At 35.7% G+C, this 25,302-nt stretch overlaps 1 protein-coding gene across 14 annotated transcripts in view; it reads right to left on the bottom strand.

Annotated features, from left to right (window-relative positions):
* The window catches only part of Pde4d (phosphodiesterase 4D), a 1,424,195-nt gene that overhangs the window by 214,130 nt on the left and 1,184,763 nt on the right, over positions 1-25,302 (bottom strand). The window contains exons 1-2 of one of the 14 annotated variants that reach the window (XM_048800100.1): positions 16,835-16,840; positions 10,780-10,783 (exon numbers count right to left, since the gene is read on the bottom strand). The exons of the other annotated variants lie outside the window; for them this stretch is intronic. The gene's annotated coding sequence lies outside the window, so the exon portion shown is untranslated. Of the gene's footprint in view, positions 1-10,779; positions 10,784-16,834; positions 16,841-25,302 lie in introns of those variants that run through there. 14 annotated transcript variants of the gene reach the window in all.

Raw genomic sequence — 25,302 nt, 5'->3', positions numbered from 1 at the left:
GTATGAGGACAAATCTGTTGTACTTGGAGCTCTTGAAGGCTGTGGGTGTTTTGCATTCTTTTTCTATGAAACCACCTTCCCACAAGAAATAAGCAGAAATAAGAAAAACTGACCAATAAAACCCCTCTCAGCTCTTCTTGCTGTTGCATTTCAGTGGACTAACTGGATGTTAATACAGTTTCAATGTACTTTCTAGCCAGCTTCTTTGCTCCCATACTTCATGTCTACTGACCTTGTTATAATTTCTCTGTTCAGGGTAATTTTTCATCTTTTTGGCCTGATGCTCGCCCTTGAATTGCTGGTCTAAACATTTTGCATCTCTTCTTAACGATAATTTAGTCTCTTTCTGAGAGTCAGGGTCCTGCTACTATTCTGAATAAATCACTCGCCTCATCTACTCAACTTTCAGGACCTTGTACTAACACTGATGGCCAGTTTGAAACCTGGGATGAGATACACTGAGAGCCCCAGTGGAGTAGTTGCTAGGATCTGCTATCAACAGAAGTTCCTATGAGGAAAAAAATCTATGAAGGACTCCCACAAGAAAGACCAGGCTGAATGTTGCTGGGAACCTGGGAGCTTCCACTAATGCCAGCAGCATATGAGAGCTGCTTTTGCTGGTTGGTGTTAAGAACAAGGGTATGTTGACAATATAGATCCTATTGCTCCCTGTTAGAAGGTGGTAGAAGGTGGGGAGATATCACAATGTTCCTGTTCAAACATTCACTTCAGAGTTAGAAAAGCAGAGTTAAATTTCAAATCTTGGTCTACTATTTTTTAATTGCATGTTCTTGGCCAAATGACTCTACATTTCTAAGCTTCCATTTCCTAATAAAGCTAATTACACACTTAGCTCTGGGGCCATTATATGGGTTAGAAGAGAAAATGTTTGGAAAGCATTTACAACATTGCCTGATAGCCAGCACATTCCCAATATTTAGCAGCTATATTTTAGTTGTATTACTCTTTATCTTCCTGGGTGATCTCCTGTCTAGGTCATTCTCCTTACCTGATTCTCTTTACCTAGACACTTGGCTTTGGGAGGAATCTAAATGGAGAGGTGAGAGAGGAAAGGAAATGAGGGTAAAATTATGTGGATCAACCCCAGCAATCAATGAGGTGACAGATGCTGGAGCCAGATTGCACTTAGAACTTCAACTGCTTTGACGTCACCACCCTATTCCATACTTCCAATGTGATAACATCTGGGGAGAGGGTGGAGACTGTTGATTTTTCTCTAGATATTCCTCACTGAGGAGAAAGAACAATTTCCTGGTAGGAAATGTAGAAGGCTTGGAGGTCCCAAAGACTAGGGTGGGGCTGTAGCTGAACATAATGGGCAGAAACAGCACTTTAGACCTCAGTCTCCAGATACAGGATGTACTTGGAGGACCTGGGACCACAAATGAAGTGCTGTTTATTTTCCTGGACCAGCTCTCCCAGGTGTATGTTAGCCCATGCTGTTGGCCATACAATATGGTAACTCATGCTGTTGGCCATACAATGGACTCCATGTTGGCGCTTTGCCATTCAGGGAGGAAAAAACTTTGTCCCCAAGCTTAATGGAAGTATACCTAAAAGTGAATGACTATTTTAAAGTATTTTCTCTGCATAATGGTAAATATTTTACCAATTGTTATCAATATCAAAAGGTTATGATTTGGGGCATTAATTTCTAATTAATGTCAATCACATTTGCTCATTTAAAATTTCTCTGTAGGTCAAATGGCTTCTCTGAAGTAAAAAAAAAAAAGTATAGTTTCTCAAAATTCACTCTTTTGATATTTACTTTGCTGTGATATAGATATGAAACTGTATAAAACAGCATTTTACAGTGATAGTCACAGAAAATAATCTTTCTCAAAAACTTCACACAAATTTTAATAGTATATCCTGAGATGATCTTTAGTTACTCAGCCAGATTATTTAGTTAAATGATACTATGCATGCATGTAGTTTGCATAATATTTATATTTGCATGGAGGACAGACATTTAATAGCACGAACTAAATTTTCCCCATTTTTCACAGGATTTTATAAACAAAAACCTAGCACAAATAATATGAGCTTATTTATGAGTAAAAGGATACATGCTTATTTGTGAGTAAAAATTTCAGGTACTCTCCATAAATAAACATTTGTCTCTAGCTTGTCAATGCCCGCTCAAGTAATATAGGCAATAAAAAGATTCTAGTTGAAAATGATGGCCTGAGTATGATGTCTGAGATATTGCCTCACACCTATTAGGATGGCCATTATTCAAAATAATAAGTATCAGCAACATTGTGGAGAATTTACAACCCTTGTCCACTATTAGTAGAACTACAGAATGATACACTTATTATGGAAAACAGTATGGAGGTTCCTCAGAAACTTAAAAATAGGAAAATCATATGACCTCTTAACCCAATTTCTGGGTATTTATCAAAAAGAGCTGACAGCATTTCAGAGAGATAACTGCAGTCCCGTGTTCACTGAAGCATTATTTACAATAACCAAGATATGAAAAAAAATCTAAATGCCCATTGATGGATGAATGTGTAAAGAAAATGTGATATATACATAAAGATAGATATTCTTTAGCCTTAAATATGAAGGGGATCCTTTCACATGCTACCAGATGGATGAGATTTGAGGATATTATAAGTCAGTCACAGAGGGACAAATACTGCATGATTCCACTTATATGAAATGTTTAAACTGATTTATAGAAGTAGAAAGCAGAATGGGGTCTGAAGGCAGTAGAAACTAGGAATTGCTACTCAATGGCTATCAAGTGCTAGTTACGCAGATGAAGAAGATATAGAGATCTGTTATGCAATACTGTGCTTAGTAACAATAATCTCAGTGGTAGAGCATTTGCCTGGCACTGGGTTTGATTCTCAGCATCACATATAAATAAATGAATAAAATCAAGGTCCATCAACAACTGAAATTTTTTTTAAAAAGATATCACAGCTGAAAGAGAAATCAGGAAAAATATCCCATTTACAATAGCCTAAAATTTAAAAAAAACACCTTGGGAATCAAACTAACAAAAGGGGTGAAAGACTTCTCAAATGAAAACAACAGAACACTAAAGAAAGAAATTGAAGGTCTTAGAAGATGGAAAGATCTTTCATGTTCTTGGATAAACAGAATTAATATTGTCCAAATGGCCATATTACCAAGAACACTATAAAGATTTAATGCAATTCCTATTAAAATTCCAGTGTCATTCTTCATAGAAACAGAAATGCAATCATGAAATCACTTGAAAAAATAAGGGGCCCAGAATTGCCAAAGTAAAATCCTTAGTGAGAAAAGTGAAGCAGGAAGCATCACAATACCAGACCTTAAATTATTCTACAGTATGGTATTGACACAAGAACAGACATGGAGACCAATGCAACAGAATAGAAGACACAGAGACAAACCCATATATATATATATATAATTATGTCATATTAGAGAAAGTTGTCATGAACATACATTGGAGAAAAGAAAGTCTAATTAACAAATGGTGTAGGGAAAACTGAAAATCCATATGTAGTAGAATAAAAATTTAACCCCTCTCAGACTGCACAAAACTCAATTCAAAGTGGATCAAAAACCTAGGCATTAGACCAGAGACCATGCACCTATTATCCCTACTAGAAGAAAATGTAGGCCCAGCTCTCCATCATGTTGGCTTAGGAACCAACTTCCTTAACAAGACTCCTAAAGTGCAAGAAGTAAAATCAGGAATCAATAAATGGGATGGTATCAAAACTAAAAGCTTCCTTACAGCAAAGAAAACAATAAGAATATGAAGAGAGAGCTTATAGAATGGGAGAAAATCTTTGCCATCTGCACCTCAGATAGAGCATCAATCTCCAGGATATACAAAGAACTCAAAAACTTAACACCCCCAAAAGACAAATAACCCAATCAATAAATGGGCAAAGGAACTTAACAGGCACTTCACAGAAGAATAAATATGAATAGTCAACAAATACATGAAAAAATATTCAACGTCACTAGCAATTAGAGAAATACAAATTAAAACTACACTGAGAAATATTCAGTTGTGTATAAATGCCACATATTTTTTATCCATTCATCTATTGAAGGGCATCTAGGTTGGTTCCACAGTCTAGCTATAGTGAATTGTGCTACTATAAACATTGATGTGGCTGTGTTCCTGTAGTATGCTCTTTTTAGGTCTTTTGGGTATAGTCCGAGAAGGGGAATAGCTGGGTCAAATGGTGGTTCCATTCCCAGCTTTCCAAGGAATTTCCATACTGCTTTCCAAATTGGCTGCACCAATTTGCAGTCTCACCAGCAATGTATGAGTGTACCTTTTTCCCACCTCCTCGCCAGCACTTATTGTTGTTTGACTTCATAATGGCCACCATTCTTATTGGAGTGAGATGGTACCTTAGAGTAGTTTTAATTTGCGTTTCTCTGATTGCTAGAGATGGTGAGCATTTTTTCATGTATTTGTTGATTGATTGTATATCCTCTTCTTAGAAGTGTCTGTTCAGGTCCTTGGCCCATTTGTTGATTGGGTTATTTATTTTTTTGTTGTTTAACGTTTTGAGTTCTTTGTATACTCTAGAGATTAGAGCTATATCTGATGTGCGAGGGGTAAAAATTTGGCATTTGCAGGGAAATGGATGGCATTAGAGCAGATTATGCTAAGTGAAGTTAGCCAATCCCTAAAAAACAAATGCCGAATGTCTTCTCTGATATAAGGGGGTGACTCAAAATGGGATAGGGAGGAAGAGCATGAGAAGAAGATTACCACTAAATAGGGAAGAAAGGTGGGAGGGAAAAGGAGAGAGAAGGAGATTTGCATGGAAGATGGAAAGAGACTCTCATCCTTATACAGAATACATGTATGATGTTGTGAGGAGAAAAAAAAAAAAAGAAGTGTGTCACATTAGATTGGGTAGAGAGATGTGATGGGAGGGGAGGGGAGGAGAAGGGGGGATAGGAAGGACAGCAGAATAAAATAGACATTATTATTGTTGTATGTATATAGGTGACTGTATGACCAATGTGATTCTGCAACCTGTACAATCAGAAAAATGAGAAATTATACCCCATTTGATTCAAATGTATGAATTGTCAAGATCATTGTACTGTCATGTATAACTAATAAAAAAAATTTAAAAAAGAATAAATGAGGACAGTAAAAAAAAAAAACTACACTGAGATTCCATCTCACTCCAGTGAGAACTCCAATTATCAAGAATACAAGTAACAATAAATGTTGTTGAGGATGTGGGGGAAAAGGTTCACTTATACATTGCTGGTAGGACTGCAAATTGGTGCAACCAGTCTATAAAGCAGGTGGGAAAATCCTCAAAAAATTTGAATTGGAACCATCATTTGACCCAGTTATCCCACTCCTCAGCATATACCTAAAGGACTTAAAATCAGCATACTATACTGACACAGCCTCATCAATGTTTACATCTGCTAGATTCACAATAGCCATGGTATGGAATCAACCTACCTGCCTTTCGACAGATGAATAGACAAAGAAAATGTGGTGTTTTTACACACAATGTAATATTACATAGCTATAAAGAAGTAAGAAATTATGGCATTTTCTAGTAAGTGTATGGAACTGGAAACTGTTATGCTAAGTGAAATAAGCCAATTGCAAAAAAACCAAAGGCCGAATATTTTCCCTTATATGTAGATGCTAACACACAATGGGGGTTGGGGAGTAGAGAAGAACAGAAGTTCATTGGATTGGATAAAGGGGAATGAAGGGAAGAGAGAAGGAATGGGAACAGGAAGGACAATAGAATGAGTTGGACATAATTTTTCTATGTTCATATATGAATACATGACTGGTGAAACTCTACACCATGTATAACCACAAGATGGGGATTCTAATTAGGGCAAGTTATACTCCATATTATATATATCAAAATACATTCTATTGTCATGTACATCTAAAAAGAACAAATTTATTTTTTTTAAATAAAAAAATAACATTTATAAAAAACAATGAGATCAGATGGGCCCAACCCAGACTAATGAGGGCATATGGCATTGAAATTCTAAAGGCAAAACCTGCATTGACAAGGTGAGTTCCAAATTTGCAGCAATTATCTAGGAATAATAAGGCATTCAAGTCATATATATATATATATATATATATATATACACACACACATGTTTTTCCTTTTTCCAACCAGAACATATGGAGTGCTGATGGTGGAAAGTGGGAAGTGTCTATCTCTGTCGTTGATAGGCCTTGACTTAGCTGATAATTTCATTCAGGCTTCACTGTGATAGGGGATGAAACAAGCAAACATGTGCTTCTTTTCTTTCATCCTGATATCATTTATTGTTCTCAGCTAAGAGTACAGAGGTCACAGCAGAACGGCACAGCTCTCCAGGCTGGACTGGCCCTGGGAGTCAGATGCAGCCCCTCAAGGACTAATCCGTTGTACTTTCCTTGTGCTGCTTAGAACAGTTTACTACCAATCTTTTCCTTTCCAACCACTTCTAAGGGGTTGTATTTCCAAAATGCAGTTTTCCTCTAACTTACTTCATCAAGATAAAGCTTAAAGAGGAAAGGTATATGGTTAACAAAGTGGGGGTGGAGAATGTGTCTGAATTTATTTATACTTCCTGAGCAATTAAATTTGCTTTAATAAGCCCACATTGGAATACCAATATTTTAATAGAGTGCTTCCCATTCCTTCCCAGGACTTGCCCCCCCCACCATAGTTATTCACTATACTACAGAGTGGTCCTGTGAAAATGAAAATGAGACCTCAGCAAGTCCCTGCTCACCATCTCCCTATGGCATCCTATTTTATTCAAAGTAAACACTGTGTCCTCAGAAATTAAGGCCCTCATTGATGTGGACCCCTAGATCTTCTCTGATCTGATCTTGCACCTGTACCTCTTCCTCGTGCTCACTCTTCTTCAGACTCTGTCCCTTTCTTTAAACAGGTGTACATGGGCCTTTCTCAGGGCATTTGCACCTGCACTCTTCTCTGGCTGGAATATTCTTTCCCCAAATATCAGCTCAATGTCGCCTTCATAGTGAGACATTCCCACACTGTCCTATATAGAGTTGTTATCCCTAATCTCTGAGCCATTTACAACCTTCCTTCCTTTTTATTTTTTTCCCACAATGCTTATTAGGCATTGATAAATTTTACCTATTTTATTAGCTTAATCTCCCCATTAGAATATAAGCTCCATCAGACAGAGACTTTTATCTACTTTCTTCATTAAGTTTTCCCCAGCACCTATAATAATGTCTCTCGTGTAGTAGTTGCTCAATAAATATTTGTCTTATGAATGCACAAATATCTTTAGATGCAGCACTACCTAATAGCTCCTGGTTATCATTTACCATGGTTATATGTATGACTTTACTTCAAATGAACTTCATTATTATTTTTTTCAGTTTGATCAGGAATTGCTCATTTATTTAAAGAAAGAGTTCTAACAACTAATGACCTTGATCAGTCTGGAAAGACACTTAGAAGTCTAGAATCTTAAGAAGGCATTTTAATAGGGATTATTTTAAATATCTTCCTGTTTGTCCAACAAAATCATCCCACAGTCAGGGGTGAAATGAAGTCAGAGGTGGGATCCACGTTTTGTGATACATCAAAGGGGCACAGTTTTGGGAGTCTGTTTTGAGAAAAATAATACAAAATTTTCTCACCTTTTCAAGTTTTACAAAAACCTATGTGTAGCTGCTAGTATCCCTCAATTGTATTCTCAATTGTATTCCTGTATATTATGTATTTGAACTTAGAAGAAATTAATTTTAAAAAGGTTTAATTAAATATGAATTATTAAGTTATAAATCCTTTGTGAAAATCCTTATCACTAACTATTGTAGATTAAGTAAGTAAGTGTTGTAAGATGACAGTTGAAGGCAAAAACTATAATAGTTTTACAAGAATTGACTTTAAAAATAAAACCTAAATCTGATTCTTTTCCACTAATGGATATGAAAACTTATACACCATGTTTTTCTCTAGGTCTGGACTCTCCCTCAAACAGGTCAGGAAACCATTCCCTAGCCGCCCTATTATTAAATCTATTTTGGAGAAGTGATATTACTCAGTTTCCAACCTCAATGATCCAAACACATGGGTTTTTCACTTTAAAGGGGGTAGAAGAGAATAGAAAGGGGATCCGAGAGTTGTATGTCTTGAATTACCATTTCTTCACTCTTACCAAGGTAAAGGATTATACAAATATTATCCTATAATGGTCACAATCACTCTTTTCTGGCATTATTTTAAAATACATCACAGGGAATGAAAAAGGAGGTGGAGATGCTCATGCTAGAGTGCCTATACCTCCTTGTCTTATGGGCACACTGATATTAGCATTCCCTTGTAATTTATTATATTTGGTGAATTATACATAAACTTATATTGTAAAGATATAAAGACATTGAAAGATGGGCTACCAAAAAAGGCTCTGTGATCTATTTCAACAATGATTTTGAAGAGTTAAAAAATATTTTCATGTTTTCTTGAAATTGTTTTGTATACAGTTCTTACTAAAGACAAAATGATCTTGGAAAAGCAAAGCATTCAATAATCAGGACCATGAATGTGGCAAATTTTGCATGCTATCTGCCAAATTCCATTCTCTGCTTATTCCCAGGCATAGGAGAAGTCTTTGTTTCTATGCCTTCCTTGCTATTAGATTTGGTCACGTGACAGGATGTGAGCAGAAGTACTGCATGCTACTTTTGGCATTGGCCCATAACTCCTCCCACATGGTTGTCTCTGTGCTCCTTCTGTTGCCAGCTAGATGATAAAGATGCTGAGGTATGAAGAATGGTGGAAACATGAGAATTCTTGTTCCCTATCTGAGCCAAGGAAGGGATCTACCTTATTCTCCGAAATACCACCCTAGAAAATTACTTGATGAAGAATGAACCCATTTTTAAGTCACTTGAAGTTTATATGTTAGCATAATCACACTCAATGACTTTTACCAAAACAAATTAAGCTGGCAGTACTGAAGGTAGATTTAACTTTCAGACATTTCACATTCAATCACCTTCTGGTCCAAGTGAAACCAACTCTCTCTTCATGTCTACCATTTTCACACTTGGTTATTTTTCTTTTTTTTTCTTCTTTATTTTCCTTGGTTATATCTATTTTCATTAAGACATTTCTCATTATCTAAGAACTGCATAAGAAGGGTGAGAATATAAGTTTGGAAACATTACAGAGAGTTGTGGTTGTTCTGTTGAGCAAAAGCCTGTCCAGTTTTATTCTCCCTTGATGACAATCTACGTGATAGATAAATTTGTCTCCGTATTTTAGAAGAGGACCAGAAATTAGCAACACAGGATTTGGATTCATGATTCACTTGAGCCAAAGAGGTTTCAGAAGTACCTGATTTAATAGGCTTGCCATATTTATAATGCGATTCCAGAAAGAAGAAAAAAGGGACATTTTGAATGTGCATATTTCTGGGTGAAAATCCATAGAAAAATTATAGAAGTATTTCATAGTTTACCCAAATCTAGAATAGAACCACTCTTCATTGTTACCTCACTCATTTGCAATGCAAGCAGAGTTGAGTTGGTTTTTTGACTGGGAATACTGTTGTTGAATCAGATGCTTATGGCCCTTCTTGGACTTAATGCATAAACTAATTGACTTTATATAGCTAAATGAGCCTCTCTAGAGAAAAAGGTACAAGTTACTTGGGGCATTCTCTTGGCTATCAGTCTCCTGAAATAATGGAGGGACGTTGAATTTGAGCTCTCTCTTTCTAAGCTTCAGTGCATGTATGGTAAAAGAAACATTTTATTGCTACCTTAGAGATCAAAACCAAATATTCAATGTATCCTGAAGGTGATGAATCACATCACAAAAAGAGTGATTTACCCATTCTGCAAATGTTCATCAGCTACACACCATTGCCAGACTTGAAAGAGGAATGACGTTCATTGAGAAGACATAGGAGCGCAGCAGTTTTACTGAGCTTTTGCTCTTAAGCTAACATTGGATTTCTTTTACCCTCTTGGGATGACCGCATTTATGCAGAATCTATTCATAAATCTTATTGAGTTTCCAAGTCCATAGCCAAGATAAATGCACAGCTGTTTTCTAAAAACATCTGCCCTCTAATCATCTCAAGTTGAGAGCAATGTCCACAATGACCCTCATGGCTTTGACATTAACTATGTTTTCAGAGGAAATCAAATTAGGTTTTACTTCCTCAGCCATTAAAGTTCCTCTCATTTTTATGCAATGACATCTCTCAAATATTTGGATACATTCATCCATTCTGTGACAATTCAGCTATTTTCTGGATAAATTATAAAATTCAACTGTGTGTATTATTTATTTTTACTTCATTTTTGAATTTGTTCTGTATAATTTTGGCTCTCATTTTATGTCCCACCTATACTCCTTCTAAAAAATGACTTATGCTTTTAAAATGAGGAGTTCAAAATAGTACACAGAACTCTAAGTTCAGTGTAAACAAGGCCATCTGTGTGAGACAGCCTTTCAACCCAATAAAAATTTCTCTAATAGGCAATGGATTATTATATTATTCATGCCAGAGTCCTCAGATTTAGTGTTTCCAACAGCAATTGTAATTGTTTTGATTCCTGGACTGTAACATATTTAGTTTTTCACTGAATCACCATAATATAAATATGTAAATTAAATGAACCCCTACCTCTAACCTGATTATATATCATAAATCCCATTGGTGGATAATTTAATTGTAAATGTGATCCCCTTTATAGAAAACGTGTTATAAAATAAATTCTATTTTTTCATACACCAAACTAAATTTAAAAATTATAGATGTCAGTTTTTTAAATTTAGGTTGTGGAAAATGAACAAATGTGATTAGATATTTTGCTGACCTGTGAAATTTAATTTTGACCATTTTGAAAATAGATCTTTAAAGTTTCAGATTGAACCAGGCTCCATAGCACATTTATTTTATTATTATTTCTATCATTTCAATTGCACCAGCTATTTGGGAGGCTGAACAGGAGGATTGCAAGTTAAAGGCCAATCTGGACAACTGAGCAAGACACTGTCTCAAGATAAATAAATAAATAAATAAATAAATAAAATAAAAATTAAAAAGGGCTGGGGATGTAGCTCAGTAGTAGAGTGCCCCTAGATTCAACCCCCAGTACTGATGAAAAAAAATTGAATTATAGAGCAGATGGCTGTATTTCAGGAAATACAAATAGAAGGTTTAATGAGCATTTAATGTAGGTATCACCTTTGCTTTTTTCACATCATTAAAATGCTTTACAATCTTAAAATGTGATTGTTGTACTATTTTTTCTCTGAAATATTTGAAACTGAATTTTAAATTTGATAAGAGGGGTAAAAATCCAAATCATGTCTGTGCTTTATCTGGTCCTTGATTCCACATCATATACTTCAATGTAATTATGAGTCTGAATATTATATATGCCACTAATTCCTCTAATGCACCTGGGCCATCAGACCACATGGAGATAATCTTTCCAGGAACCTGGGAGTTTTACCATTTGCCATATCTGAGGGCTTCATCTTTGCTTCTCGTGGTCTGTCACTCAAACTCATATCTCCTGGGTGAGATATGAGTGTCTCCCAAAGACCTTTCCTCCACATGCCTCTAACACTGCCCTGAATTTATTTTATTATTATTTCTATCATTTTAATTGTACCTATTTATGAGGTGCAGTATAGCACTTCAATACATGTATGCAATATATCCCACAATGTATATAAAGCCAGTTTACAGTCATCATTCAATGGAATTTGCCCTTTAAACCTGGCATTAGGTGATGGGGGTAGGATGGGAGTTATTATCCTCATATGTGGGAGAGGAATTTGAGGTTCTGGAAGGAGGGCAATGGTGTGCCCAGAGTATCACAGATGTAAGCAGATGGATTATGACTCAAAACAAAATCTTCTGATCTTTGGACTAAAAGTTTAAATGGGGGATTAAATAATTGGATTAGTTTTAATTTCATAACTCTTGAATCAGACAAATTTTAATGTGCTCTATTAGAACTTAGAGATATTATGTAGCTGAGCACAATGTTCAAAACCTTTGCGGGGAACATGACATTTAGCTGAAATGAAAGGATGTAGTTATGTGTTCCTAAATAACAGAATGAAAAAACTGGCAAGAGATTATAGCAAGGATCTTCCACTTTGGTATCCTTGTTATTCTTCCTAACAATACTGTAATGCTTTATAGCACATGGTAAATATGTTATAACACTTAGAGAAAGATACACAAACAACCATGTGGTTAAATTTATTTAAATGAATTGTAGACCAACTGTGGAAGACAAAGGGATTTCTACTTCGTATTCCAAAGCATATTTGAAGAAACACCAAAACAAAAAGAAATGCATTTCTTTATAACTTAACAAAGATAAGAACTGAGCCTGGGCCTCTAGGACTCTCTGTTTGAGTTCTGGGTTTAATATAACCTGTTTGTGATTTTGGCAGGTCTCTTGACTTCTCTGAGACTTAGTTATTTCATCCATAAGATAAGAGATTGACTACTATTCATTCTCAATTACTGGTCTGCTCATCATTTTGGAGAGGCTTTTAAATATTGATACTTACGCCTACTTTTAGACACTTGGAGTCAGTTGATCTGGATATAGACCCAGAATATATATATATTTTTAAAAGCTGTCGAAGCAACTGTGTGTTGTCAGGCTGGAAACACAGGACTTGCTGATCTCTACGGTCTTTTCAAACTTCAGCATTCTTCATACCAACTGGACAGCACTGAACTCAGATCATATTCCTCAACTCTGTGCTCACTGGAGGGAGGCCATTCAGGGCCAAAGCTGTCCTCATTCAGATTATCATGCCAGCTCCCTTGCCAGTGTCCCTGCCCATGTGTCCTGCACCTTGGCAACACTCTCTACACTGTGGTTGACACGTTGTGTATAATTAAGTAGAAAATAAAGAAGGGGAAAGGAGAAGAAAGGAAAGGGCAATAGCTTGGGATAGATAGCAGGATAATGTTGGACAACAGTGAGTTTCCGTTTCCTCAGTTATCACAAGACATAATATTGCCCTCATAAAAAGGTGTGTGTTTGTGTGTGTGTGTGTGCGCGCGCGTGTATGTGTGTGAGCTCAATGATACACAACCAGTAATTCCTCCTCTCCAGTGCAGGTACAGAGCAACACTTGTCTTATGCTGTCTTCCTTCCTTGGTGTGAGAAACTGTTTCTCTCAATTATAATTATCCTTTTGAATGATATGTCAAAGACTCTGTTCACCTGAGAAATCTTATGCACATTTAAAAATAGTTTAGAATTGTAATAACCAAAATATATGCTACTTATAATGTCAGAACATTCCCAGCCTTATGTATGGTGTGAGTTAAGAGCAAAGTTATTTTTCACTTTAAGATGGTAGTAATGTGAGATCAGTGTCCTTTGGAATAACTGGAAACTTGAGATACTTATTGCATAGAAATTATGTTAAGATGACCTCAGAAAGGTAATCTTTGGAATGGTGGAGATTAAGTTGCATCTAAAGGCCAGGTGTTCCTGTTGCCAAAATACACACTGCTTAAGCAATGGTAAACATGGGGAGAAATCAAAGAGGTAGGGCTTTCCCCATCCCTTTGCTGGAGCTCTGTATAGTAGGGTAAAATAAATAAATAATTTTGGGTGGTTGGCATGTAATTCTACCACGTGGGGTCTAAGTATTGGTGCTGCAACTGCTGTTGACAGATCTATGCTTTATCCTGGATGCTTCAAGCCTTGGCTGATGTCTTGAGAGAAAGCATGGTCATCATATCTTTTGAAAAGCTCTGGCAACATTGATTACTTTGCTAAAGCACCTCCTCACTAGAACCTTACAATCAAACTCTTCTGACCCTGCCTTCTTGAAGAGAATGAGAACTGATATCCCAGCAGCTTCCAAAGGCAGGCCTACCAGACATCCTTCAGTGGCTGAGTTATCCATGGGACTTGGCTATCCCTGTTTTGTAGGCCTTTTCCTAATACCAACAGCAAATAACAACAGAGAATGTATTCTCAGCAATTCATATTTATTGTTTCATTTGATTTTTTGTTACTTTAGATAAAGAAATGGCACTAAGCACAGTAATCTGCCTTAACTTCACGTTTCTATTATACTTCATTGCTTCTCTAGATTCCAGTGACCCATTATTAAAACATAGAAGCAATTCATTAAAACTAGGTCCCCAATGCCATTTAGTCCCCCTAAGTATCATATAGTTACACAAACCATACAGGCTTTGGAATTAAACCTGGATTTGTATATTCTGTGTTCCTTGTCAGCTATGGGATCTTAAACAAAGCACTTAGCCTCCTGAGCCTGAGATTCCATATTTGTTAATAAAGGATTATAAAGTACCCACATTTAGAGAGCTAACGTGCGTTAGTGAATTTTGAAGTACCTAGAAAAAAGTTTAAAAAGAAGTACATGCTTATTAAATGTTAATTTCCCTTTTTATTCTTCCCTTTAAAAACACCCAGCAATGCCCTAAATGCTGCTTTGGTATTTTCATAAGAGGGTTTTAATTTGTCTCATTGCATACATTCATGCATCTTGAAACCAGTGAAGCACAAATGAAATGATCACTGTCAATTCTTCAGGTTATTGAAATGAACAACCAGGACATAACCTTCTCGATGCAGAGAATCTACCTATGTCTTAATGGAGGTGTTAGTTATTTAGGTGTCCATCAAAACAAAATTCTGTTATTACTCTGACACTAAGACTTTTATTGTATGTGTGACACCACCAAAGGATGTGATTTTAATTTTAATTCTGGTTCAAAGAAAATAATAAATAAAAGTAATTTAATTACTATAGACTAGTTGAATTTTTTTATTAAATAGCATATTCTCATAGATGCCTGGGGTAACATACCTAATTCATCAAGAGATGATAAAGCCACAAGGAATGTTCCAAATTAATAATTTCCTTGCCCCTAGGCTCACCTGCTTGTTTTCCTGCAACTTTTCTAGTTCTCCAGAGATTTGATGAGTAGTAAGAGGAAATCAATGGATACCATATGTTTGTGAAGCTCGGGGCTCTCAGCTCAAGACCCAAAGGTAGGTCTTCCTGATGAACTAAACAAGTTGTTCCATGGATAGAACATTATAGACCCAACAATTGTAGACCCTACCCTGGATGCTGGAAAAGATTGTTTCTGCTCAAATACTTCTCACAGAAGTCCACACATTGCCAACCTATAGTAGAGGGGGACAAATTTTCAAATTCTGGAGGTCAGAGAGCCCCCTAAGAATAAGAAGACTTGGAAATTTTCACAAACATAGGACTTCAAAAAATTCATAAACACCCACATACATGCACCCCTTGGAATATAATCCCAGAAAGTTCAATAATGTTAAGTCTGACAGCTTTAGAGTCAAGTAATCTGGCTTAAAATCATGACTTCACATATAGTTATGCAAATGATTTAACCTTTCTAAATTTCATTTCCCTCAAATTCAAAATGGGAATAAAAAGAGCACCTATTTGATGGGGTCATTAGGAAGATTATAGGGGATAAAGCATGTGAAGCGCTTAACTTGTTGTGTGACAGTAAGTGCTTTATACATTTCGGCTTTTATTTTAAGGGGTTCCAGATCCCCAAAGCTTATTTGTGGACATCAGCAGATTAAGAATTAATGCTATGAAAAGAGAACCAAGTTCAAACCAATTTAGGACAATCTGTCTACCATAAAAACAAGATCCTATTGAAGTTAAATAACTATCCATAAAGGGGCATTCAGCCACTGGGTCTGCTACCCTGCCTGGCCCTGAGCAAGCAGGACAATGGGTTCAGCTGCATCTCCCTTTGGCTCTTAGCGACAGTAATTATGCCGCCTGCTGCACCCGCTGGTACCAGCCCCAACCCAGAACTTGGCAGTCATGGTTGCTTTCTGCACTTAACTGAAAAGGAAAACAGCTTTCTGGCTGCATGAACTTTGTAAGGCTATTGTCCTGTTCCTGACATATTTGTTACAAGGTTCTAGGTGTAAGAAAGAACTGTTGTAGGTTTTAATGAGAGAATATTTGTTAGGTTTCCAGCTTCAGTACTGACCCATAAAAAGCTCTTAATAAATGCTGTCTCTTTCCATGGATCAGGAAAGAGGGTAACGCAGCTTGACAAAGTCACAGCTCTGGGAGAAATTCCACTGACACTCAGGGGACTAAGTTACGTGGTTTAACTAAACATGACTTGAAATAAGGAGGCCCTGGAGAGGGCTTTTCTTTGGAGAGAAAATACACAGGTTTCTGTTGGCTAGTGCGATTGTATTTCCTCTTAAGATATTTGACTTATCCTCTAAGTGGATTTTTGTAGTCAAATCACTCCATTTTAAAATGACCGAAATATCTAGAAGCCAGCAATATCAGATACATCAATCTTTAGTAGGAAGTAACCACAAATAAAGAGTGTCTAGAGGTTCCACATCATGTTGTTTGGCTTCAGAAAGATTATCACAGAAGATGGCCAAATTAAGTGACTTTAATACACTCATTTTTGAATTCTCAGTACCTAGCACAATTTTGACTCCAAGTGTAGGTAATTATTTGTTGAATGAATTTTCCATATAAGGACATATGGACATCAGTAAAATCTCTCTCTCTCTCTCTCTCCCCCCCCCCTCTTATTTTCATCTTCTTTGAGGCAGAGTCTTTCCACATTACCCAGGTTAGCTGTGATTTCTAGGGCTCAAGTAATCCCCCTGCCTCAGTCTCCTAAGTAACTGAAACCACAGGCATGCAAGTTCCAAGACACCTGGCTGTAAATCCCTTGTTTTTCAATATAGGTTTTATTGCTATGCCTGGTGAGAGGGAACTAACTATGCAAATACCTGCTGCTGTTGACACAATTTGCATGTGACAGCTCTACCATGACCCAGAGAACCTCATGCTTCCTAGTGGGTTCTCTGAGTAGATGAGCAGTAGAATCACTATTTTATTTTCAAAAAAAGTTTCATCAATGCTTTCTCAACGGGGCTTACCAAACTATTAAGGAGTGCCTGCTGCTTTTCATTTCAACTCAATTTCAACTCCAATAGTATGTAAGGGTGGGGACAAAAGAAAATAAGACAGAAATGTCTAAGGGAATAGAATTTAGCCCTGTTAAAGAGACAAGAGGACATATCACAATTAATATCCTCCAACCATCATTTTAAATTACACATTTGAATATTCTAATGCATTAATAATTATCGAGTTTGACGCCAGTGACAGCAGTAATAATAAGAGTTAGCATTTGTTGAGTGTTTATTATCTGCCAAGTGTTGTGTTAAATTTTTGGCATGGTTTATTTCTTTTAATCCTCATAGCAATCCTAGGTAGAAGAAACCAGTATTTATCTCTCTCTCTCTCTCTCTCTCTCTCTCTCTCTCTCTCTCTCTCTTTTAATAGATAAGAAAACTGAGGTAGGTTTCAGTTAAATAAGTTACAGACAGATATAGAACTTGAGTCCAAGCACCAAAGTCAGAGTTCTTCAATATACTGGTTTTCCTCCCCAGGTGGCCTGGAACCACCTACCTAGAATTCTCCTAGAATCAACTGGATGGATGGCTAAAAATCAATAGATTTTGGTGTTATCCTTAGCAACTGAATCAGTCTTAGGGACGAAGCCCAGAATTAGCATTAAAAAAATTATCCTTTGCTTATTGTCACCATATTTGAGAACCCCTGTCTTGGCAGCCTGAATTTCATATCCTGTAATTGCTACATTAACCAAATTGAATAAAATGATTCTTTTTTTTATGACAGTGGCCAAAACTTATGAGTCATAACATTTAAAAGAAACACTGAAATATCCTACTACCAAAAAGTGTTCCAACTATTGTTTCAACTATTATTTTTAAAAAACCCCAATTGTCTTCTGAACTGATAGTATATATGTAACAGCTTTGAGTCAAGTTTAGAAGAAAAACTTTTGTGCTTCTAAGTAAATAACCAGAGATACAAATTAAGGTTTCTTTTACAAATATGTGCAATAAACAGAGAAAAATGAGAGAAGTTTAAGTGTCTGGAAATAAAGGCATGGCTAAATAAATTATGTTGTTATATATAAAATGATTCCTATGCTACTATTAGAATACCAGAGTTTCCTAGAATCCTACATAGTATGAGGAAACATTTATTTAAAATGTTACATGAACAATAAAGGGTAAAAATAGCACAGACAGTCCTGACACTCACCTGCCACACAACAGTGGGCACTTACTATGGTTGGACTTCACGATTTTTCAATTTCACGATAGTGCACAAGCATACCTATCCAATCACTCTATTTTTCATTCAAAGTACAGTATTTAATAAATTAATGAGCTGTCTTGCACTTTCTTATAAAATAGATTTTGCATTAGATGATTTTGCCCACTATAGGCTAATGGGGGTATTCTAAACATAATAGCACAGGCTAAGTTGATGTTCTATAGTTTTGATGTATTAAATGCAATTTTGACACAATATTTTCAACTTAGAATGGGTTTATTGACATATTACCCATCATAAATGGAGGAACATCTGTACATGGCAATAAAAATGTTCGAAATGTTCAACCTCTGACTCAAATTTGTCAAATCCCTAAGTATAGATTTACATATGTGTTTGTGTATCTAAATATAGTTGTAGCATGCGTGTGTGTGTGTGTGTGTTATAATTTAAAGACTTACACAGGAAATAAACCAACACTTTAATGACTGACGGCGGTCCCTGGATGCTGTGACACCAGGTTATTTATATTTTATAACCTCTGTTTTTCTGAGGTTCCAATTTTTCCACAATGAACACATGTTCAAGTTGTAGTTAGGAAAACATATGTTATTACAAAAGAACTCAGTGAGAAACTACTTTTGGGAATATGTATATGATGTAAAGTGCAGCATGCCTGTGATCTACTTCTTGCTGTCAGAGAGGCCTCTGCAGCCGGCCTCACCAATGCACCCATTGATGGTAAATTTGGCGTTAATTGTGCTGTCAGAGGAGCTCCAAGCTCAAGTGCTGCAATTATCAGCTTGGGTACACAAGGACTTGTTGAAAGTGGCAGACAAAGTTGGCTTCCTCCAAAATAATGGTTAAGCAAATGTGTGCTTTTGCCCAAAAAGGAAAGTAACGTGGCTGTAACTGGATATTGTAAACAAGTGGTTGAAGGTTCCCTAAATAAGCAATATCACATAAGCTTCTTTGTAGCATATTTTTTTCTTCTGGGATCTGTGTCAGGCTCCCAAACATAAAGCCTGCCAGAATACTGTTATCTGTTTGCCTCTAATTTATTATTTTTTAACTGTACATGCCAGATATGGAAGAAACTGTTTCTTTAAGAAAAAAAATTAAATTGGAAATGAACACTCTGAGTTTTTGAAAAACCTTGCCAAATGAAAACTTCTACTTATAATGTAGCTGGAAAACCTAGCCTGGTTCAAACTTCATTTTCAATTGAATAATTGTGTGTGTTGGAACCCTGGGACTTGGCCTTCTAAACCCGACTTTGTCTGTACCTTTGGGCAGAAGTCTTAGCCTCTATATATTTTGCATTTGCATCAGTAAATGCAGATAGAATTATGCCACACAGGATACATGGAGGTCAGCACAGAAAATGCAATTTAAGTGCAGAACAAAATCTCGGGACATAGTAAGCGCAACATAAACATCAACTTGATTTTTTTTTACCTCCTGCTATTAATTAAGACGATTTCAGGCATCTCAAAAGTATTTTAAGGAATGTAGTCTGACAAGTATGTGTATGGTGAAATATATATGTGTATGTATGAAAAATCTGTTTATCAATTGATGGACAGAAAGATAGAAATCTTTAAGACTGGAATTATAACTAGTGTTATGTTTAAACAACAATGAAAACTTTGAAAGTCCTTTATTGTCCTGGGGAGTTCAGCTGAAAATGCTCACTGATAGACAAGAAAATAAGCTTTGTCTGAACAACATAGTTACATCTATTCAGTAAGGTACTGATCATTTTTCCTTTAAAATATTGAGTCAAACATACGAAAAGTTTCTTCAAAGCCAATGGCAATAAACACACTTCAACTTCTGTTTTGCTTCACTGTAGATTCTGTGTGGTGGGGTTATGAAATACAGAATGAGCTTGACATTACAGATATGATTTAAAAATATTTATATACATAGGATGATGCTGAAAATTCTATGCTTATTATCCTAATAAAAATACATAAATGTCCAAAAAGAAATAGGTTATTATCCATCAAGGCTTTCCTCTCTTATTTAGTTATAAAATTCAAAGTTCTGATTCTAGTCAAAACCAATCCTGTTCTTAATAAGTCTGATATAAAAACCTATCGCCAGATGGGGACTATATTAACCTTAAGTAATACTTTTAACCATGATGACTAACAGTTCCACAATTTTTATTGGGAGAAGAATAACCATTTATGGAAATCTTCTTCATGGTTGCTTCTTGTTGAAAGGAAGACTGGATCTACATGTATGTCAACATACTAATAAAAAGTAAACATGCAACCAACCTATTCAACAATTTGGAATGATAATCATTTATTTAGCTTCAGATGCTGAGTTTTATCTAGACAAAGGGAGACTATTTCTCTGTCAGAGCCCTAAGTATTTTTAACACTCAGATAAATATTCTATCACAGTGTAAATTTGTGTATGCATTGAACATAAGTATGTGTCATAGGCTGTGAATCTAATCACGGTTAGTAAAAGCTATTACAGTTACAAGCCACAATCTGTTTTGGACATTTAGTCTGTAAAACACCTACATCCTCGCACCTATGGACCATCATCATATGGCTTTTTAAACTCTAGTATATAGTTGATCTCATTTGATTATAACTGAAACAAGTCTAATTGAAATAAATGCAACTACTATTAAACTATGTGATGTTAGTGACTGTAAAAGCAATTGATGTTTAAGAATAGGTCTATTCACAGCCATGATAGCTGACCTAAGTAGAGATATATGCCATTCAATGTTTGGTAAATTATGGAATGACCTTATATTAAAAGGCACACCACAAAGTGCTGATTTTTAGGAGGTGAGCTATTATTTTCAATGTTTATGGCTTCCTATTTAACGTGTTAAAAAGTTCACTGAGTAAAACGTTCAGAAATAAGAGTTCACTCAAGGTTAAAGTCAATTTCAATTTTCCAAAGCCTCAGCAATGGCATTTCAGGAAAACTGGGGATGGGGGCAGGGATTAGGACGAATGTTCTTCCTAAATTGAACACAATGCCTTCTTTTTTCATTGATAAAATGTGCTGTGCAATTGTTTATTAGTAGACTTATAAAAAATAAAAATGGAATGCAGACCATGGGTGTTTTAATCAAGGTTTCCCTCAATTATACAGTAGGCATTTTCTTAATGAAAAATAACAACTGATCAACAGGTGGTCTAGGCACAGTTTCTACAATGTACTCTCCTCTCCAGTATCATCACTTGAACTTCACCTGCTGCTCTGCCTCCTCCCTGGTCTCTGGAAATAATTTGACTTTAAGCAGAAGCAAACTTAGGGGCCCAGCATCACATCATCCTGCCACAGTTGTCTTGAACATATGTTCCATTTCTGATTATTGACTTCTGCCTGAAAACCATGTGCCCCCCTGCCTGCCCTCACTGACACCCCAGCCAGGTAACACTCAGAACTGGGCTTGAGAAGCTTTGTTCCCCTCACATTCCTAAACTCCAGGTTGAAATATAGAACTTCCTGCTGTCACCTGATCTAGAGCAGTGATGCCAAACTTACTGGGTGGCATATTTCTATTGGTTAAAAAAGAGTGCAATTATCTTTATTATCTACATGTAATTTTCATAAATTATGTTCTGTTTTTGCACTATTATGCCAAAAACATTTTCAATTTTATAAAATACACTATAAAAATAAAGTTTGAGGATGAGAAACTTAGTATTTTCTTTTTGTACCCCAATAAGTTGTTTATATATTAGTATATTTCCAGTTATTACCTGCTTTGAGCCACAGTATAAAGAAAAAATTATCCACAAAGTAAAAATAGCCAAATATTTATCTCCTCTTAGGAAGGAAAAAGTTCTCCAATTATTTAAGCAAAGAAATCTACCACAAATGAATAGTTATGACTATAGAAAATACTATGAGGGCTGGGGATGTGGCTCAAGCAGTAGCGCGCTCACCTGGCATGCGTGCAGCCTGGGTTCCATCCTCAGCACCACATACAAACAAGGATGTTGTGTCTGCCAAAAACTAAAACAATAAATAAAAAATTCCCTCTCTCTCTCTTTAAAAAATAAAAAGAAAATACTATGAATAGAAAAAAGGAACTACAAATTAAACTAGTTAATTTTAATAAATGTGAAATGAAAAGGCTCAGATATCAGGTAAGGAACTTTAGTAAAGAACAAGAAAAATTATATAACCCAAAGAAAACAGCTCAGAAGTCAATTAGGAAACTCACAGGAGACAAATGGCTAATATGCACATGAAAATCAGGTTCATCCTTGTTGGTAGTCAAAAAACTTTAAGTAAAAAATATTAAAATTTTATTTTAGTCAGGGCACAATGGCACATGCCCGTAATCCCAGTTACTTGGGAGGCTGAGGCAAGATGATCACAAGTTTGACTCTAGCCTTAACAACTTACTGAGACACTGTCTCAACATTAAAAAATTAATGTTGGACTGGGAATGTAGCTCAGTGGTAAAGTGCCCCTGGTTTCAATTCCCAATATCATTAAAAAATACACACACACACACACACACACACACACACCACATTAATCTATTATGTAATTAAAGATTTTTTTTCCAGTTATAAAATTCTGATGGCTCTGTAGTATGAGAACATTCCCAAAGCAGTGTTGTTTTGAGTATAACCTGACATAACCTTCATGGAAATATTTTTGCAATCCATGTTAATAGTCTTAAAATATTCATACCTTTTGACATATTTATTTTACTCAGGAAATAATCAGAGATAAGCTAAGGTTTCAGGCCAGGTCAGGTCAAAGATGTTCCTTGCTGATATTTTTAATCACTAGGAAAAATTAGAAGTAGCCTAAATGTCCAACAATAGGCAAGGGTTTAACGTATGAAATATTTTTAAGGTGGGATGTTATTTATGCACATAAGTTTAATTTCAAACAATATTAAATGATATGAGGAACTGGATATGATTAAAAGCTAAATATTCAAATGTTGGAAATAAAACTGTAAGAAAATACCTAAGAATTAACAATGGTTATTTTGTGAAGTACTAAGATTATGAGTAATTTATAAAAATGTATTTTTATCCTTTCTAGATTTAAAAAAAAACTAGAGTGAGAATAAATTGTTTTCAATAAAAAATTTTAAAAAAAATTTAAAATTAAAAAATGTGTGTTGAATGTGTCTTGAATATAAATACTTTGCAGATGATATGACAAAAGATCTAAGAAAAATGTTTTCCTATTTGAATAAAATATAAAGGAATCGTCAACGAAAGAGTGTAGTTAGAATCTGTGAAATATTTATATATTTCATATTTGATTTGGGGCAAATTGCTACTGGGCTGTACCTTATTTAAAAAGTCTAATTCGGCAGTTTTCCATAAGGCTGGTTATTCAAGAGAAAGCACAGCAGAGTGGCTGAGGTTTCCAAGCAAATTTTACTATTTTCCCCTAAATGGATGCCTTGTCAGACTCATAGTCCAATAATTGAATAAAACTGAATGTAATTATTCACATTGTCTTGATTTTTACCCCAGTGGTGCTATAGCTTTGCTTCCTTCACTGGCTGCCTGGGCTCCCCAGCATAACAATGTGCCCAGCACCTTCCCAGTCAGCTCAGCTGGGGCCCTTAGCAATTGCAATTAGATCATCATCATCGGCACAGTCACACAGTCACATTCTTTAGTCATGCTATACATAAAAATGTCAAAGAATCTTGCCCTCCCTTGCCCATGAGGGAATAAGCAACTTCGAAGTTTTTATAACAAAACAAAATTCTTTGTTAACTGTTGACATTTGGCAAATGAATTACTAGTCGCTTCATGGCAGCAAAATCTCTATTTCTGAAAAAAATAATTAGTCAATGTCTTCTCCTTTAAAAATAAACAACAGTCCTGTCTAATGGAAAATGTATCATGATTTGAGAGCAATACATTTTATGATAAAGGCTTTCCACATTTAAATAAAATGAAATATAGTACATTTCTTTTTAGTTATAATCATCCCCATAAATGAATTCTTCAGAAATGGATTAATTGGATGTACTATGAGTTCTGGCAGCATCTTTGTTAATTTCATGACCCAACCCTCTCTACCTGTAAACACATTTAAAAAAAAAAAATACCACATGTAGTATCCTCCTCATACTCTCAGTAGCATGTAGACAATGATTGAAAAAAAATTCATTTTTCATCTATGATTTTATTCTTCTAAAAAAGACGTTAGCTATAGCTGGGTATGTTGTGGCATATGGCTATAATCACAGCAGCTGGGGAGGCTGAGGCAGGAGAATTGCAAGTTCAAAGCCAGCCTCAGCAACTTAGCAAGGCCCTGAGCAACTTAATGAGAACCTGTCTCAAAATTAAAGAAAATAAAAAAGGACTAGTGATGTGGCTCAGTGATTAAGTGGCCTGGGGTCAATCCCTGGTATTAAAAAAAAAAAGGACTTTAGTTGTAAGTTTATTGTTTTATAAATTCTGATCAAGTCGAGTTATTTCACATTATTCCTAAAAATTTAATTTTTGCAGATTCTTTCCTCTGTATCTTGATAGAAAGACTAAATGAACCAAAGGCATATTATTTTCAAAATGAGGTTTGGTTAATATATCAGAAAAAAATTTCAGGTTTTGAATATTAAAAATGATACCAAATTATTCTTTCTTTAGTTAGAAATCATGTACTGCAAAGCACCAGAGAAATAATTGTCAGTCACTGTAGAACAGTGGCATAGGAGGGTTGAACGAATAAATGCTTCCTTAGTAAATAAGTAAATGCAAGAATGAACACATCAGCAAAGCAAATGAAATTTGGCCCGTTCCAATCATTTAATTAGGCAAGGGAATTCATCCAAAGGCAGAAATCAGAATTTCCTGGTGTGCTTCGTGTAGAACTATAGGTTTTGTGTTAAGTCAGTAGAGAGACCCAAGCTAAAACAGCTCATTTTCAAGCACAGGTGAAAGCAAGCACAAAGCCACTTCAGAGCTGCAGGAGGGATGCTAGGCAGAAAGTAACCAGTCTTTTCCTTCCAATACCCACACATTGTGCTTGGAAAACTTTGTGTGAGAAATCAAAAGACTCCAAGCTTACCAGCCCTGCTGATAGCTTTTCCACCTGCCCTACTTTTTTTTTTTTTTTTTTTTTTTTT

The sequence above is a fragment of the Marmota marmota genome, unplaced genomic scaffold, assembly GCF_001458135.2.
Source record: "Marmota marmota marmota unplaced genomic scaffold, marMar, whole genome shotgun sequence".
NCBI classification, from domain to species: domain Eukaryota; kingdom Metazoa; phylum Chordata; class Mammalia; order Rodentia; family Sciuridae; genus Marmota; species Marmota marmota.
The sequence above is the reverse complement of the archived record's forward strand: the minus strand, read 5'-3'. Positions and strand labels throughout refer to the sequence as shown.